This window comes from Diadema antillarum, unplaced genomic scaffold (assembly GCF_040938485.1).
Source record: "Diadema antillarum isolate AM-2024a unplaced genomic scaffold, OU_Dant_1.0 seq00000368_RagTag, whole genome shotgun sequence".
NCBI classification, from domain to species: domain Eukaryota; kingdom Metazoa; phylum Echinodermata; class Echinoidea; order Diadematoida; family Diadematidae; genus Diadema; species Diadema antillarum.
In genome coordinates, this window is record NW_027271369.1 from 3177289 (window position 1) to 3192022 (window position 14734).

Sequence of the window (14734 nt, forward strand, 5' to 3'; positions counted from 1 at the left end):
AAACTGAACCCCCTGTGTGCGGCATGAATATTAGACTGCAATGTGATGTAGGGCCCTACACACGAATCAAAACATACATTGCTCAAAGTGTCGCTGCTAAGCGCTATCTCGCACGTACTTTGCGTAAAGTCAGATGAAAGAATCATGTTTATGTCACAACTAGAAGCCCTCTATCGTCAACATTGGTCTCTAATTGCACTTGGAAAATCAGCGGGACGATTCGGGAGTACATACTGGGAACAACAGAAGATTTAAAAAGTTAATCTTGAACAGTAGAATTCTGCCGTCCCTATTGAAAAGTAATTTACAAGCTGCATAAATCCCGTTGATTCAGACATAATCATAATCTAACAGAGTTTATTGTGAACGCTCTGCTGATATTAGTTGTATTGTATTTGAGGACTATATTTTCTTTTCTAGTACTGCTTCAAGTCATTGCGTTATCAAACTATTTGAAACTATATACATGTAGATGTGAATACATTGTTTGTGTAGTGGTTGCTAATTTACGAGAACAGTGAGTAAACATCAACAGAACATACAAATATAAATTACTGTTATTAAAATGAAAAAAAAAATTGCTAGGCAAGATGCTGCCATTTAAAGGGTACTTCGAAAAAAAAAGGTCCTCTTTCTCCCAGGACAATGACGTCATCTGCGAACAACGTAACGTTCGTTCTCGGCTGTTCAGCTTTTCTTCAGATGACTGTGTAGGAGAGAGTTCTGGAGGGTAATCACATTGTTTCACATCTTCCCAAACAAATTCGGTTTCTATTCTATGAAAGTATCCACTTGGTTACCTTCCCAAGACGGCTACTTCAAAGCCCCAATACCACACAATATTACTTCCGGATGTTTGGGCTTGGTTTTCCAAGCCACTTTCGCTGACGTGTGTATCATCGTGGTTTCATGGATTTACTCAAAGATCTAATCAAGGAAATTCTTGCTGTTTTATCATCTCAAGTTATTTGATGTAGTTAGCTCTATGCTAATTCTAACTACTCCTTTTATCTATGAATCCACGTCTACACTGACAATGGATTTTTTTTAAAATCATTCCTTTAGAATTGTTTGGTTTGGGGCACATCAAAACACAATGTCCCCAGACTGAGTTGTTATACCTGCCGAATAATTTTGCAGACACCGTTCAAATAAATTGTGAAGGAAGAACTTGTTCAAGAAGGTAACTCGAGGAGAAAAGAAGTAGGTCTATTGCAAAAAGAACGTGAAAAAGTAGTTGTGAAGTTTCAAGTCATTTATCCCTTTAAAGTGGAAAAAACACACATTGGCTCAATAATGTGGGCATTAGCAAGTTGATTAACTTCTTCGATTTTTTTAATTCAAAGCAGCCATCCCACTCCAATTAAACATCACATTACGCTTCGCACAGACACGCAGGATAAGAGATGCATTTTTCACACTGAAAAGGTTGATGATCCGTCCCGATGGGAGGGTAGGTCCGCTACCCAATTAGCGTTCCCCTGATTCGGATCTGACGTCTCTTTCCAATCAACATCCAGGACCAGTGATAAATACGACACGACAGCTCGAGACGTGTCCCTTTTCTTCTCTCTGAGGGAGAATGACGAGATGCTACCTGCCTGGAGCCGATATGACTTGGCCGAAGATGGGGCAGAGGTCAACATCTTCGAACCATCTTCGAACCTAGTCTTTGGTCGCAATCCTTACGAGAGAGGCAAGCGCTATTTCCCTGTGACCGAGGTGGAAGTCATCTCCCTGATACAATATAATTGCAAAAGATACGCTTGAGTCAAACTTCAAAGTAGGCCGACATATCGTACTCACCAGGCAACCAAGTCTCATTCTCAGCACGGAGGTACCTCCATGCTCTCATCCCCAGAACACCACTTCACAGGTTGAAAGGCCCTTGACCATCATTAATCCATGGAGGTACAAACAAACACCCATGATTGATCATTTTTATGCAGTCTTCTTAATGATAGTGGTAAAGACAGCGTTGAAGAAATGACTTCTATCATGATCAGCTACGTTCCCGTCGAATCACATTCGTCCTACTTTATGATTACATTGAAACAATGGTTTTAACAACTGTCGATATCTGACCAGCCGTATCTCATATCATTTTGAAGGGTTATCATAATCTCTCTTTTGAAAGGGCTCTTCCTCTCAACTCCATAAAAAAGTCATAATCAGAATAAGACCTTCATGTTTTTGAGTGGAGGATGTTTATATTGACAAGCTATTCCGCCAGGGATAAATCTGATCCAGGGTTTGTCTATGAAATCTATTCGTCATCCTTCTTTATAGCTGCCGTAAGACATCAGCGGACGAGCTCTTAGATTAGAACCACCGGTATCAGTTCTTCCATTGGTGTTTGACAAGTTACGTATAGGGTCTGTGCACAAGTCCTCTGATGTCTTACTTTAAACTTCCTTCTGAAAACTGACAGTTTATATTGCCTTTTACTCAGTCATGAATGAACTATGCTTGTCACATTTCAGTACATTCAAAAGAAAGTCCTCGAATTTCACTCGAGGGGTCTGTACTTCAGAAGGAGACAAAAAAGTGTGGCACTAACTTGTCTTAACAATAGACCTGAATGCTCAGGTCCCTCCTACTAATGGACTATAAATGGGCGTATAAATCGTCATGGAGCTGTGAGCCGTCATACTCAGTAAAGAAGCGCGGTGCTTTTGAAGTCTTTTGATTCGAAGTGTGCCGGGAAACCAAACTAGAAACAGAAGGGGTTCTTGTTCTGGCACAAAAAGACACGAGCGTCTCCTTGTTCCACGGGTGATTTCGCTTGACAACCGTTCATCCATCCAGTGGAGTCGACACTCGCGTAAAATAAACTGAGATTTACGACAGGTCTATATTACCGTTGAACTTCTGACCCGCCTTGCAAGCTCCAGCTCAATGCAAACTGGCAATGCTTTAATCATGATCAGTGAACTCTCGTGATGGTCGTCGTTCTACAGTATACTAGTGGAGGCAACTGATTACTCTACATGTATGTACTTTACAGAAAGATTGGTGTACTTGACTTAGAAGGTGCACCCCTACAGGCGTTCAAGGGTCAGACGAGGACCGCTCAAACCCCCACAGTCTGTCTAATGCGATTCGACAAAACGTGGCTGAAAATAACTTGCATTGTGCACCTGCTTCAAACTGTGCCTCCCCGAGTGACAAGGGTGACAAGCACGCAGAAACCAACAATGCCTTTGACCCTGTCACAGACCCTAGAAATCGGCGGATAATTCTCGAGCGTAGCATTACCACAAAGAACATGATACATCACTACGAAGAACTTTGTGGAAGCTTAATCCCTCTGATCACCAATATCATCACGAACACCTGATGGTTGAGGTGGTGTGAATTTCAATCTGATGTATGTAATCACAAATCTGCGTCATCTATATGACATCACTATTCAACTTCAAATTTTTAATGTGCTTCTAATATTGACAACATTTCTGCAAAACTGAAATGAGAATACATTTTCTTCTTCTGGTCCAAGGCACTTTCATTGTTAACCTAAAAAACCAAAAGAATTATGATGAAACCCAGAAAATCACTGAATTTTTTGTTCAAGGAAATTTCACCATAAAACCAGGAAGGTAACTGCAATGCAGAGTACGAAAAAAAAAACGGCTACCTATTCTCACGCCACCAATGATGGTTATATGAAGAAATTCGAGCCATTGAAACATGTGAAAAACAAACAAACAAACAAACACACTAACTATAACTGGCTCTTAGCGAATGGACAACCTCACCACAAATGCTCGCTGCTCTACAACTGGGTCATAACTTTTTCTCCTAAGTGAATATCAAACTTTCTGGGATCAGTCTCATTATTTCTCCCCTAACACCTCTTTGTGTCCCGTTGTGAGCGTCGCTAACCTTCACCTTTCAAAAGCATGATTGACACAATGTTTGTGAACTCATCGTTGGGAAGTGACAAATGTCATCCGATTCGAATTACAGATTGCATTGGTCGTTTCCTTTCTTTGAAAAAAAAAAAGCAAAAAGCGCATGGTGGAGAGCACCACGAGAGCCATAAAAAGAGGAGACATGTGACATGGTTAGTCAGATGAAGACGACGAAGAAGAAGAAGATGCAGACGAAGAAAAACTACAAGAAGAACAATATATTCTTCCAATCCACCTACAGAAGCAGTAAAATATTACTGTATATTTCACAGGAACCAAATCATCATAAAAGCTGACATTATGAAAAGATCCATTATACAGTTGACCAATCGTAGGAAGCAAATAAATTTGTGCTCAAAATATTGATGAAATGTTGATGATTGTAATGTCAATAGTTGTTATGAAAATTCAAAGCAAACATGAAATTCCGTGCTATGCTATTCTGGATGTTGCATACCCAAGCTACGGTTGGCGCAAAGCCTGTATGGAAAGTTGGTTCGGATGTTTGTCTTCCCTATGTCTTCCTCACGAGGATGGATAAACCTGACCGTTCAGACGTTACCATGGTAACACAAATCTCCATCCGAGTTTACTCCCTCGTTGAACAGCGAGACATAGACTCTTTAACATGCGGATCCTCGCACGCAATCCATCATGGGGCAAAATAACTGTCGCTGCATGAACAAAAATATAAATAATGGAGATTGATCTGTCTAAAGGGTCAAAGGTCGGAAACCAGAGATAACCCATGCCTGTTGGACCATCAGTCACAGGGAATTAATGGCGGTGAGAGAATGACCTATCAACTCTTAAGGTTAGCTGGCTACACACCTCTCAGTCTCAGAGCAAGGAAAGTTGGCTCCACATATCACTACTCTTGTTATCTGGTAAACCCAAATTTGAATCCTATCTAGCAGTCCGCTCCATATTCATGTGGACTTTATAGAAAAGAGTGAAGCCGCACTAGCAGAATGCTCAAATTTCTGCTGATATCGGAAAAATACAAAGGTTATGAAATGTTTTAATCGTTAATACTATTACTCCCTCAGAAATTATTTTTGCAACACTCATACAAACCGTTGTATAACTACCAAAAACATAATGGATTTTTTTTTTCACGTAGATCACATCACTGTTTATGTTCTTAATCTCTACGTTATATTATAGTCTCTCTCTTTCCACGCCACTGGTTGAACAATTTAAAACATCAGCAACAGCATTACATTCTTCCCTGCATAATTTAATGACTTTAGAGGTTTTAACATTGCACCTACGTAGTCAGAGTGATGGCAAGTTTTATTCAAACACTGACAAACAAAGTTAACTACAGTGTATATCTCTATCTATCTCTGCCCCTCCCCCTCTCTCCTCTGTTTGTGAGATTCCGTACTCTGTTCACTGCCTGCAGGTTGTCGTCCAAAGTCACGACCCCAGCATCGTATGTCGTCATTCAAATATTTGTGACGTTGCAATGGGCACGTTGGGCCGCTGGGACTAATCCGCCCGTTTAAACGAAAAAAAGAACTGGAGTACCCAAAGAACATGACCAAGTTTATCAAAATAGCTCGAAGACAGAAACTGACAACGGGCAAAGAGATTGAAGCTCAAACATTCCTAATTCTCTTATCACGTTACCGCCTATCTCTCTACTCGGGTTACGCGTGATGACAAGTTTAGAGTGTAAAATGTCACGAACCATAACATTTGACAGTAGTTGAAAACAGTTACGGACAAGCTGTAAACTACATTAAGCTACAATTTCAGAAAATTGGATGGTTTCAATTACGAGTAAGTGAGAAAAATATATAAGAGAGAAAGAACATGTTCCTAGAAAAGAACTTCCGGGTTTACATAATTTGCGCGCAAGAATGTGCGAACGCAGCTGGTAGCAGAGTGTGTGGTTAGATCCCATGACCCTGTAACGATCAATAGAAGTGATAAGATCATGAATATGATATCAAACATCGCTATCTGATGATGCGTGCAACTAACATTCTTAAGTTCTTCTTCTTAAGAACTTTTCGCCATCACTGGCCGGGTCTTAGCTAGGATTACCTAAAACAAACCAGCATCTCTCTCCACTTGTCAGTCAGAACTCTAATCAAAATTCTCGGGGGAATCTCGGCGGGGAAAAAACGAGCAAGATGTCTGGAGACATGCATAAATACTGAGATCCGACTTGTGTTTTGACGTCTAAGTCAAAAAGTTCAAGTATTCAGATGTGTACACGGACAATTCGTAGCGACTTTTGCGGGAGACTGTTCAAAACGTTACTGCATGCATACTAAAAGAAAAATTCCACACTATGTTTCTCGTTGACTGTGATCAATATAATAACTTCAAACAAATGGTTGAAATGAAATGGGACATTAAAACAAAAGAGGCTTAGGCATTAAAATTTTGTGTAGTGCCGGGAAAGAACAATAATAGGCCCTCATATATTTCGTCCCACTAATTTTCATAAAGGTGTAGGCATCAGACATAATTATAACACTTTATTATATTTTCATTTGTTCGCTTGTTCGTTCTTTTGTTTGCTCATAATTCTATGTTTTCCTTTGGGGTGGGGGTGGGGTGCGTGCCTTGGGGGATGACTACCCTGGAAAACTGCTATTGTACTATTATACCTCATATAGATTCCTCATTACATTATCATTACCACATCAGAATAGTTTAAAGCAAAGAAATATGGGAAGCATTCGTGTGCAAGCCAATGGGAGACTTACGGTACGATGACGTCATGAACTCATCCTGATTAAAAGTCATAAATACAATTCAATATGGAACATGGAGTGACGTTTCTTTAAAACTGCTCGCACGAAGACCACGCACTTGTTCTACTAGAGTCGTCGAGGATTCCCTAAGCAGGGAAAGATGTCTTCCACAAAGCTAACCCTCTACAGCCTTAACACATCAAAATATCATTTGCATCCCACGCGCTAGCATTACCTGCGATAGTCACAGAGTTAGGTCGCCAGGTATACCTGCCCAGAATGTTATTCCATGGTGTGTCTTATACCGTACCGCAAGAACACCCAGATGTTCGACTGACTGTATCTTCATTACCTTGCTGAACGTAAACATAGGGGAAACTAGGATCCAATTCAGGTGATATCGTCTGCAAATTAACATGACAGTGAGAGTTTGTTTTCTCCTCAATCTGGAAAAACTTGGATATTTCCTAACCGTGAAAACCTATCAGTTTACGAACTCATAGAACCAATTATGCATATTGACAAACGACCGTTTTATTCGATTCTGTCAACCTATTCTAAACCCGAAACACCACCGTGAAGCGATGATGCTCGACGAAACTAGACGTAACAAGATTGAAACATCCATTAAAAAAAATATTGCAGCCCTGTGGGACTGCCTTTAGCGGGAATGCACATGTGAGACTGAATTCCATTCCACTCTCTCCTCTCCATCCCCCTTTCTCACTCTTCCTGTAGATTTTGTTTATAATAATCATTATCGTATAGCATCATAAAGAGGAAATAGAACAAAATCACATCTCTTACAAAAATGGATTATTATGACACAATTTTTTTCGACATGAATTTATGTTTGACTTTTGTTATACGCTTTCTGAGAAAGTAATCTCCCACTGGGTGTTGAAGTCGAAGAAGAGTCATGAAATATGAGTTTTCTAATTGAGGGTGATTACTGAGAGTAAAAATATTAACGATAAGGTCGGACTTTCAAAACAGTGAGTAGATATTTTGGCATCCCCTGCGATGGGCAGTTTGCTCTCTGTTTCCGTATCCTCGTACACCTGGGGATCCTTTTCTAATCATGAAATCGAAAATTAATCCGAAGTGAGTGACCAGTGATGTAATAAATCACTGCTTAACATGATGACTAAATGATGATTTTATGCACTAGGGATTTTAAGGATTAACCCTAACTAGGCCGGGGGGGGGGGGGGGGGGCCGCCGAGGCCCCCCCCCCCCCCCGACGTTCCGCGCGATGTATCGCAATCGAAAAAAGCTATCGCCGCGACGTTTCATGACTTTTTTCTTTCGAGTCTCCCGCATATTTTGACACCAAATTTGCGACGCCCGGGCGCGCGGTTCCGAAGTTATGCATAAATATGTACATGCATGTCAGACCAAAAATTGCTCAAAAACGTTAATTCGTGTACAATTTCAATGCAAACTGTGCTTACTAGCAAATTTCATAAAAGCATGATTATTTTGGTGTTTTATTGATTAAAATCAATGAATAACATATTTTCTTGTTCGGAGCGATGTCGCGGACAAATTTCATCGAAAAAACAATGAAAAACATTAAGTCGAAAAAACAAAGAAATACATAAGAAATTCAAAAAAACAATAAAATACTTAAGAATTTTTTCTGATATCACAATTTTTTTAAATAACATTTGCTAAGGACACTAAAAAGAATATTTTTACACAAAAAATGTGCCTGTTTTGAGTTTTTTTTTGATTTATAACAAATAGTCTGATTTTATGCATCATCATGCATAAATTAGCATAATTTAGCATAAATGATGATTTTTTTTGAAAAATTAACTTCATGGTATTTTAGATTACATCATAGGCAATGTGTGCGCCAATTTTCGTCGCGATCGCGCGGTCGACGGCCGAGATCTGGAGGTGGGGGGGCCTGGGAGGCCCCCCCCCCCCCGGCTCTATCAACTACCTAAATAGCCCGGCCTAGTTAGGGTTAAATTGCTTCAGGAATCACAACAAACCTGCATCTCTCTTGACCAAAATAAATTTTCCTCTTTTTTTTTCCATATCTGAACAAATTGAACAAGATTGCAATCCTCAAATATTGACCATGGGGTGCAGTCGTCACAATTAAGTCGTTCTCTTGTTCATTTTCTTACCGCAACACTCTTCCGATCATTTTCTTTCCTTATAATCCTTGGACTTATATACGAAAGAAAATGCTACAGAATTTCCTCTGTTCAGGACGGGGGGGGGGGGGGGGGGGGGAGGAGACCTCCCTCATCCGTCCGTCTGCTAGTGTCCACTACATGACATGCAGGAGACATCATACTTGAAGGGCGGCAGGAAACAAGGCAGTTGAGAATTTGGAGATGAGCGACAAATGGCTTCCTCAATATGATCTGAGCAGGAAATTGACAAATTCTTGCCCAAGAGCAATAATGGTTAAAAAAAAAGTGATATTCCCACTGACATAAAGAGTGATATTCCCACTGACATGCCGGCAGGTAACCAGGCCGATTTTAGAAGGGGAAAGGGGTTAGAATTGCTTAAAGTTATGATAAAATTCTGTGAAATCTTATCGCAATTCCTGTAAAGATAACAATACTACAGCGTTTACACAAATCATACGGTTTTATTATACTTCATACTAAGAATGACAATTATAAGGAACTGACTCTCATCATTGATATCACCCAAATTATCATCATCAGTACAATGTTTACTGCAGTAATAGCAACTTGCCTGTCTTTAAGCATAATGACTTATAACATCGCATCGGTTCCTGTCAATTAAGAAATAATAATTGATAACCCACAGGTTAAGTCACATATCCCTGACTCTGAGGACGGACCTGGAGAGATGAAGTTGATATCAATCATCAGCATTGGTCAGATCCCCCTAACCACGTTTGACATCCACATCCGCTGACGAGATGTGGATGTATACCAGCTCTCACACAAACGCGCGCCACTCAAATCAAGGAATGGCTTCACCGTTGCGGGTGAAGGTTAAGGTCAAAGGATGTGTCGTCTGCCACGCTTCACTCAACCTATCGATTTTCCCCGTATCGTAATCGGAAGGCGGCGCATGATAGTGGATGCCATAATTCACCCTTGCTTCGTCGCCTCTAGCAAAACACCTTCCAGTCTATTCTTACACATGTGTGGAAAGACATTGACGCCTAGGTCGTGGAGAGTGTTAAGTTGGCATGACCGTCAAGTTTACTTCACATCCTCCAAACTAAGCACACCAGCAGATATGATGCGAAGTTGCAGCAACATGAGACAAGTTAGTTGATTTGTTATTGATCTTTTTGTGGGTATTTGTGTGTGTCCGTGTTGGTTTTGACCCGTTGCCGTCTTCTTCTGACACTAAATTTTGTGTGAGTAGATGGTTTTCTCGTGATTCTCAACACAATAACAATCGTTTTACTCAAATATGTATCAGACATGACATTGTGTTTTGCACATTATGCATTTGGAATGTGACGTCGTCGTGCTACTACGCAATAATGACCTACGGGAAACGTGACGGAACCTTAACCTTGTCCGATCCAAACTCATACACAGTTGCTAGATAAAACAACGGTTTCCAAGGGATGTTGTGCATCAGTATGGCAGCAAAGTGACAGAAGTGTTCATATGTGAGAGAAAAGGGGCCTTCACCATGATAGAATCATGATGAGGAAACCGAAGAGAAATGCAGCCAGAGACAGATTCTATTAGACTTTTACATCTACAATAATGATGGTGTGAAAATCTCAGTGGCTTTAATTCATTCACTATCTCAAACATTCTTTGCGGATCAAGCGTGACAATCTAAGCTCCCAGCTATCAAATAGAAGAGGGTGATGTCATGTAAAAAACTTACCAGTCCTTGACAGTTGCTAATGGCAACGCGCGAGACTGTGGTGTTTGACACGACGCCTTTGTAAAAACAGTTAGTTCTGGGCGTGAACGTTTCCACGCTGCCGTCGTCAAGGTAACGCTCCACCCGAAATCTCGGCGACACTAATCGGGTAAACCTTGATACATTCAGGACTAAATGTGCTCCAAATGCTTCCACCGAGAAGTGAAAAACGGGATCCGCCTCGTCAACACCGTCTCCCTCGTCGACGAATACATCGCTCTCATCGTTGACGTCGCGTCTTCTTCGACGATGACGTTCTTCATCTCGTTTGATGCGGAGGTATTCCAGTCTATCCTCCTCGATTTCCGTGGAGAGGTCATGGGTGAGAAATCCTCCGTCCGCCGTCGAACGATATGGCCGTACTAACCGATAATCATCTAGCTTTGAGAATAGATGTTCTGCAGAGGATTGGGAAAATAATTAGGAAAATTAAAAGGCCCACATATAATGTTATTTGGGGATGATGTTCGTTATTCTGAAGGTTTGTTAGTCCGAAAATGAAAGAACGTTCGTTATTCTGAAGCTTCGTTAATCCGAAAAGGAAATGGGGGTCGTTATATCAAATGTTCGTTCATCCAAAATGCAATAAGGTTCATTAGTCCGAAAATGTAAAGACCTCCGGAATAATGAACCTTTGGGATAACGAACTGAATCCGTTAACTGTACAACAGATTGACTAGGTTGTGCACAGGATTACAACGTAATTTCGAAGTGTTATCGTTGACTTTCGTATACGAACAAAAGTCAATGGATTCTCAATTTAATTTCCCTTCGAAATACTGAGATCATAATAGACGCACTAAAATTACAGTGTCGTCATTGGTTTATCATTTTACAATATCGACATCATCGCTGATTTCTGTAGTCAATGAATCAATGTCGTCATCTCCATCATAAGCACAGCATTTCTTACCACTGTACTTTTTCTTCCTTTGGATTGAATCCGTGTAGAATTCCTTTTTCCCTTTCAAACTAGAAGGAATATATCTGCGCTCTGCAAGATCCCCTTTTCTATATCCATTTCGCCGTTTTCTAAATTCGTCAATAATCACCCGTATTGAGTTCTTTTAATTTCCAATCGTACTATTTCCTCGGCATAATTTCAGTGGAATCTAAGACAAAACAAATCTAAAAGATACAATATTCAACATCAGTTGTTGCGAAAACTAAAATGCGAATACAAAAATGCAGGATTATCTTACGTGGTACATAACTTACCATGTTTAGGGTGCAGTCTACGATTTGAGTCACCCTGTACCTGCAGGGGGAAAATGAGAGAAAAAAAATCGCTGAAAATATGGCCAACATGTATACAAAAAAAAAAACCACGAAAAATTGAGCGTGTGGAGATCAAAGAAGTATTAATAATACTACTTAGTGAAACACTGCTCGTCGTGCTGACATGATTCCAAAAGAAGAAAGACAAACATACACAACAAAAGTACAAGATGCAAAGGAGGAGGAGGGGGGTGAAGATCTAGTGAATAGGGCTGCATGAAAAAATTCGACGAGAAGTGATTCATAATAAACTGCTGATTAATATCATCTCTCAACTAAAAGACGTGAAATCACTGAGGTCATGCACACTTGCATCGGTATAAGCGTCTTTCATACAGACAAGGCGACCCCCCCCCTCCTTCCACTTGTACGATCCACACGACAGTACGAATACTCATTAGATTTCACCTAGATATTCAGCTTTAAACACTGCGTACATCATTTGAAAAGGAAAAGAAAACAAAACAAAAATATCAATTGGTTATTGAGCAATCACGTTTCAATATATTTCAAATTCTATGAATCAATGGTCATGGTCGATAGTTTTCATGAAGTATCATACAATGGTCGACGTCAGGATGAGGGGTACCGGCGTGAATAGGAAGAGAAAATCCACTGTGAAAAGTATTCGGTACAATGCTCATACAAATAAAACTGCCACCTCACACAATGTCAAACGATTTCCCATAGTTATCTCCTACCATGATGGTTTCCACCGCTGCATGAGTCATTCTTCCTACGTTTAACCTCTCGACCCAATGATTGCGCAGTCAACGTTTTTACCTCCATCGTGAAAGAGCATTTCTGGTAAAGCTTTTACCCCCATTTGGGATGAGAGGAAAAGAGGGAGACGGAGAGAGATGATGAGAGTAAAAGAAAAGTGTCTTGATTCTACTTCTTTCATTCTGGTTTTCGCAAAAAAACAGAACTAGCGTTCATTGTCGCATTAAAATGACGACATCGTAATCGTTTACGATGCCTGATATCGAATTAGTCATTGGTAAACTATTCGGCGTAGGAGACTCTTATCCCACAAAACCGGCAGAGATTGTTGTGGAGTGGGAAGCGGTTGATCGGGGTTTGGGAGGGCGGGGGAGGGATATCATCTGTTGAGTGCATAGATATTATGTACAAAATCGCATGAGATTCTCGGGCACACGAAGTATTGAATAGGAGGAGATGACGAGTGGTTTGTCCTCAAGGTCGACGACAGCAGTGGCGGATCCAGGGGGAGCGCACCGGGCGCGCCCCCTTTTGTTTTCTTCAAACAACAGAAATAAAAAGAAAAAAAAAATGAGGGGAAGGCGTGCGACCCCTTTTAATTTTGTAAAGGCGCCCCCCTTTTTTTTACAGAAATCCTGGATCCGCACCTGATTTGGTTGGAGTTCGATAGGAGTTGACCACTCCGTCCGTCACAAGCGGAAGTGAAACCTTTCACTATAGTAGCTTGGTCAAGTCCAATCGGGAGTTCGTGAACTCCGCAAAGATATTCACTTCCGAAACAAATAAATTGTGTTTGACAGCAGTTTGAAGTGATGACTTGTTTGTGGCTTATTGCGATATTCAGCGATGAAATACCTCCCTTGTTTGAGTGATAACGTAGGTGCCGCAGAAGATCAATCATAATTGTTGGTGATAGCCAGGTTTACCAAGAATGTACTTGCCTATATCTCCTGGGTTTTAGAACCTCTTCACAGAGAACATAAATCTTCTTTTGTCGTGGTGGAAAAGTTCAAATTGATGTATAGACTTTATGACATTCTAAACTAACAAAAATAACTAAAAGAAAAATGGCTGACCCAATTCATTCAGTTCATCGGAGCACAAGTCACAAACACTGATATCATCAATAGTATACACGCATCCGCTTGGAAGATTCAACGAAAGTCACGAACGTGAGTAGAATTCCCTGGCATTCTTCCAGTTTAAGTCATATCACCTTGTACTGACCGACGGCCAGACGAGCATGTCGTGACAGCAGATTAAAAATTAGAAGATTTTTTTTTTCGCAGTGGAGAATCACTTTATACTCTGTGGAAGCAACTGTATTTAGGGCAAACTTGATGGACACTCCCAATTTTCCACCAATTAAACCCGACAAGATCATTGCTGAAGATCAACTCTGGAGACTCAAATCGGATGGACATCAAAGGGAGGAAGCTCTCTCAATAAATCTTGTCAATGATAATTGAAGCATAAAGACTTTCGAGAGGATTTCAAGACTCGAGGAAAAGACTTAGGGCATTAAGGTAGCATTCAGTATGCCTGTTCCATGACGCAATCATAAACTAGTTTTCGTGATCAAAGCAGACATACTCTCTTCACCCTCCAAGGTTAACAAAAAATGAAATCATGCATCAAAATGTTGTTTCATACCTAATCTTTACAGTTTAATTGGTTTAAACAGAAGTTGAGGACATTGGTCATTCTCCTAATTCTCTTCAAACATTCCAATATTGATAAAGAGGTTTCAATCATCAGTAGGAAAGTGTGAACACTACTCGTATGGCATCACTTCTACTGAAAGGAATCTCATACATTTCTCGACCCCCCCCCCCCCCCCCGAAATCCATGAGTTCTAATCCAAGGATATGAGATTACTATACCGGCCCTCCACTTACATCTTTAACCATGTCAACTTGAATTTGTTGTACCGATTCATTCAAATGGGAATAGGCCTACATTTTCAGCTGACAGCACTTTACAAGCCGTGTGAGATAAAATTCATGCAGACCTGTAGTGGTACATTGTAATCTGCTGCTTGTTGTTACTTGCGCTTTCGGGTCACAGGGATAGTCAGTATTCGTTTCACCCACCCACGCCTGTCTTAAACAATCACTGTCATCCATTTTAGCTGAACACAGATATTCGTTCAGCGTACAGGGTACTGGAAATACTAATCTATTTTGTCAGGAAATGTGCACGAATCAGAAA

General features: G+C 40.5%; 1 pseudogene; it reads right to left on the reverse strand.

The window, feature by feature from the left end:
* The window catches only part of LOC139731378 (A disintegrin and metalloproteinase with thrombospondin motifs 3-like), a 90158-nt pseudogene that overhangs the window by 36451 nt on the left and 38973 nt on the right, over nt 1-14734 (reverse strand).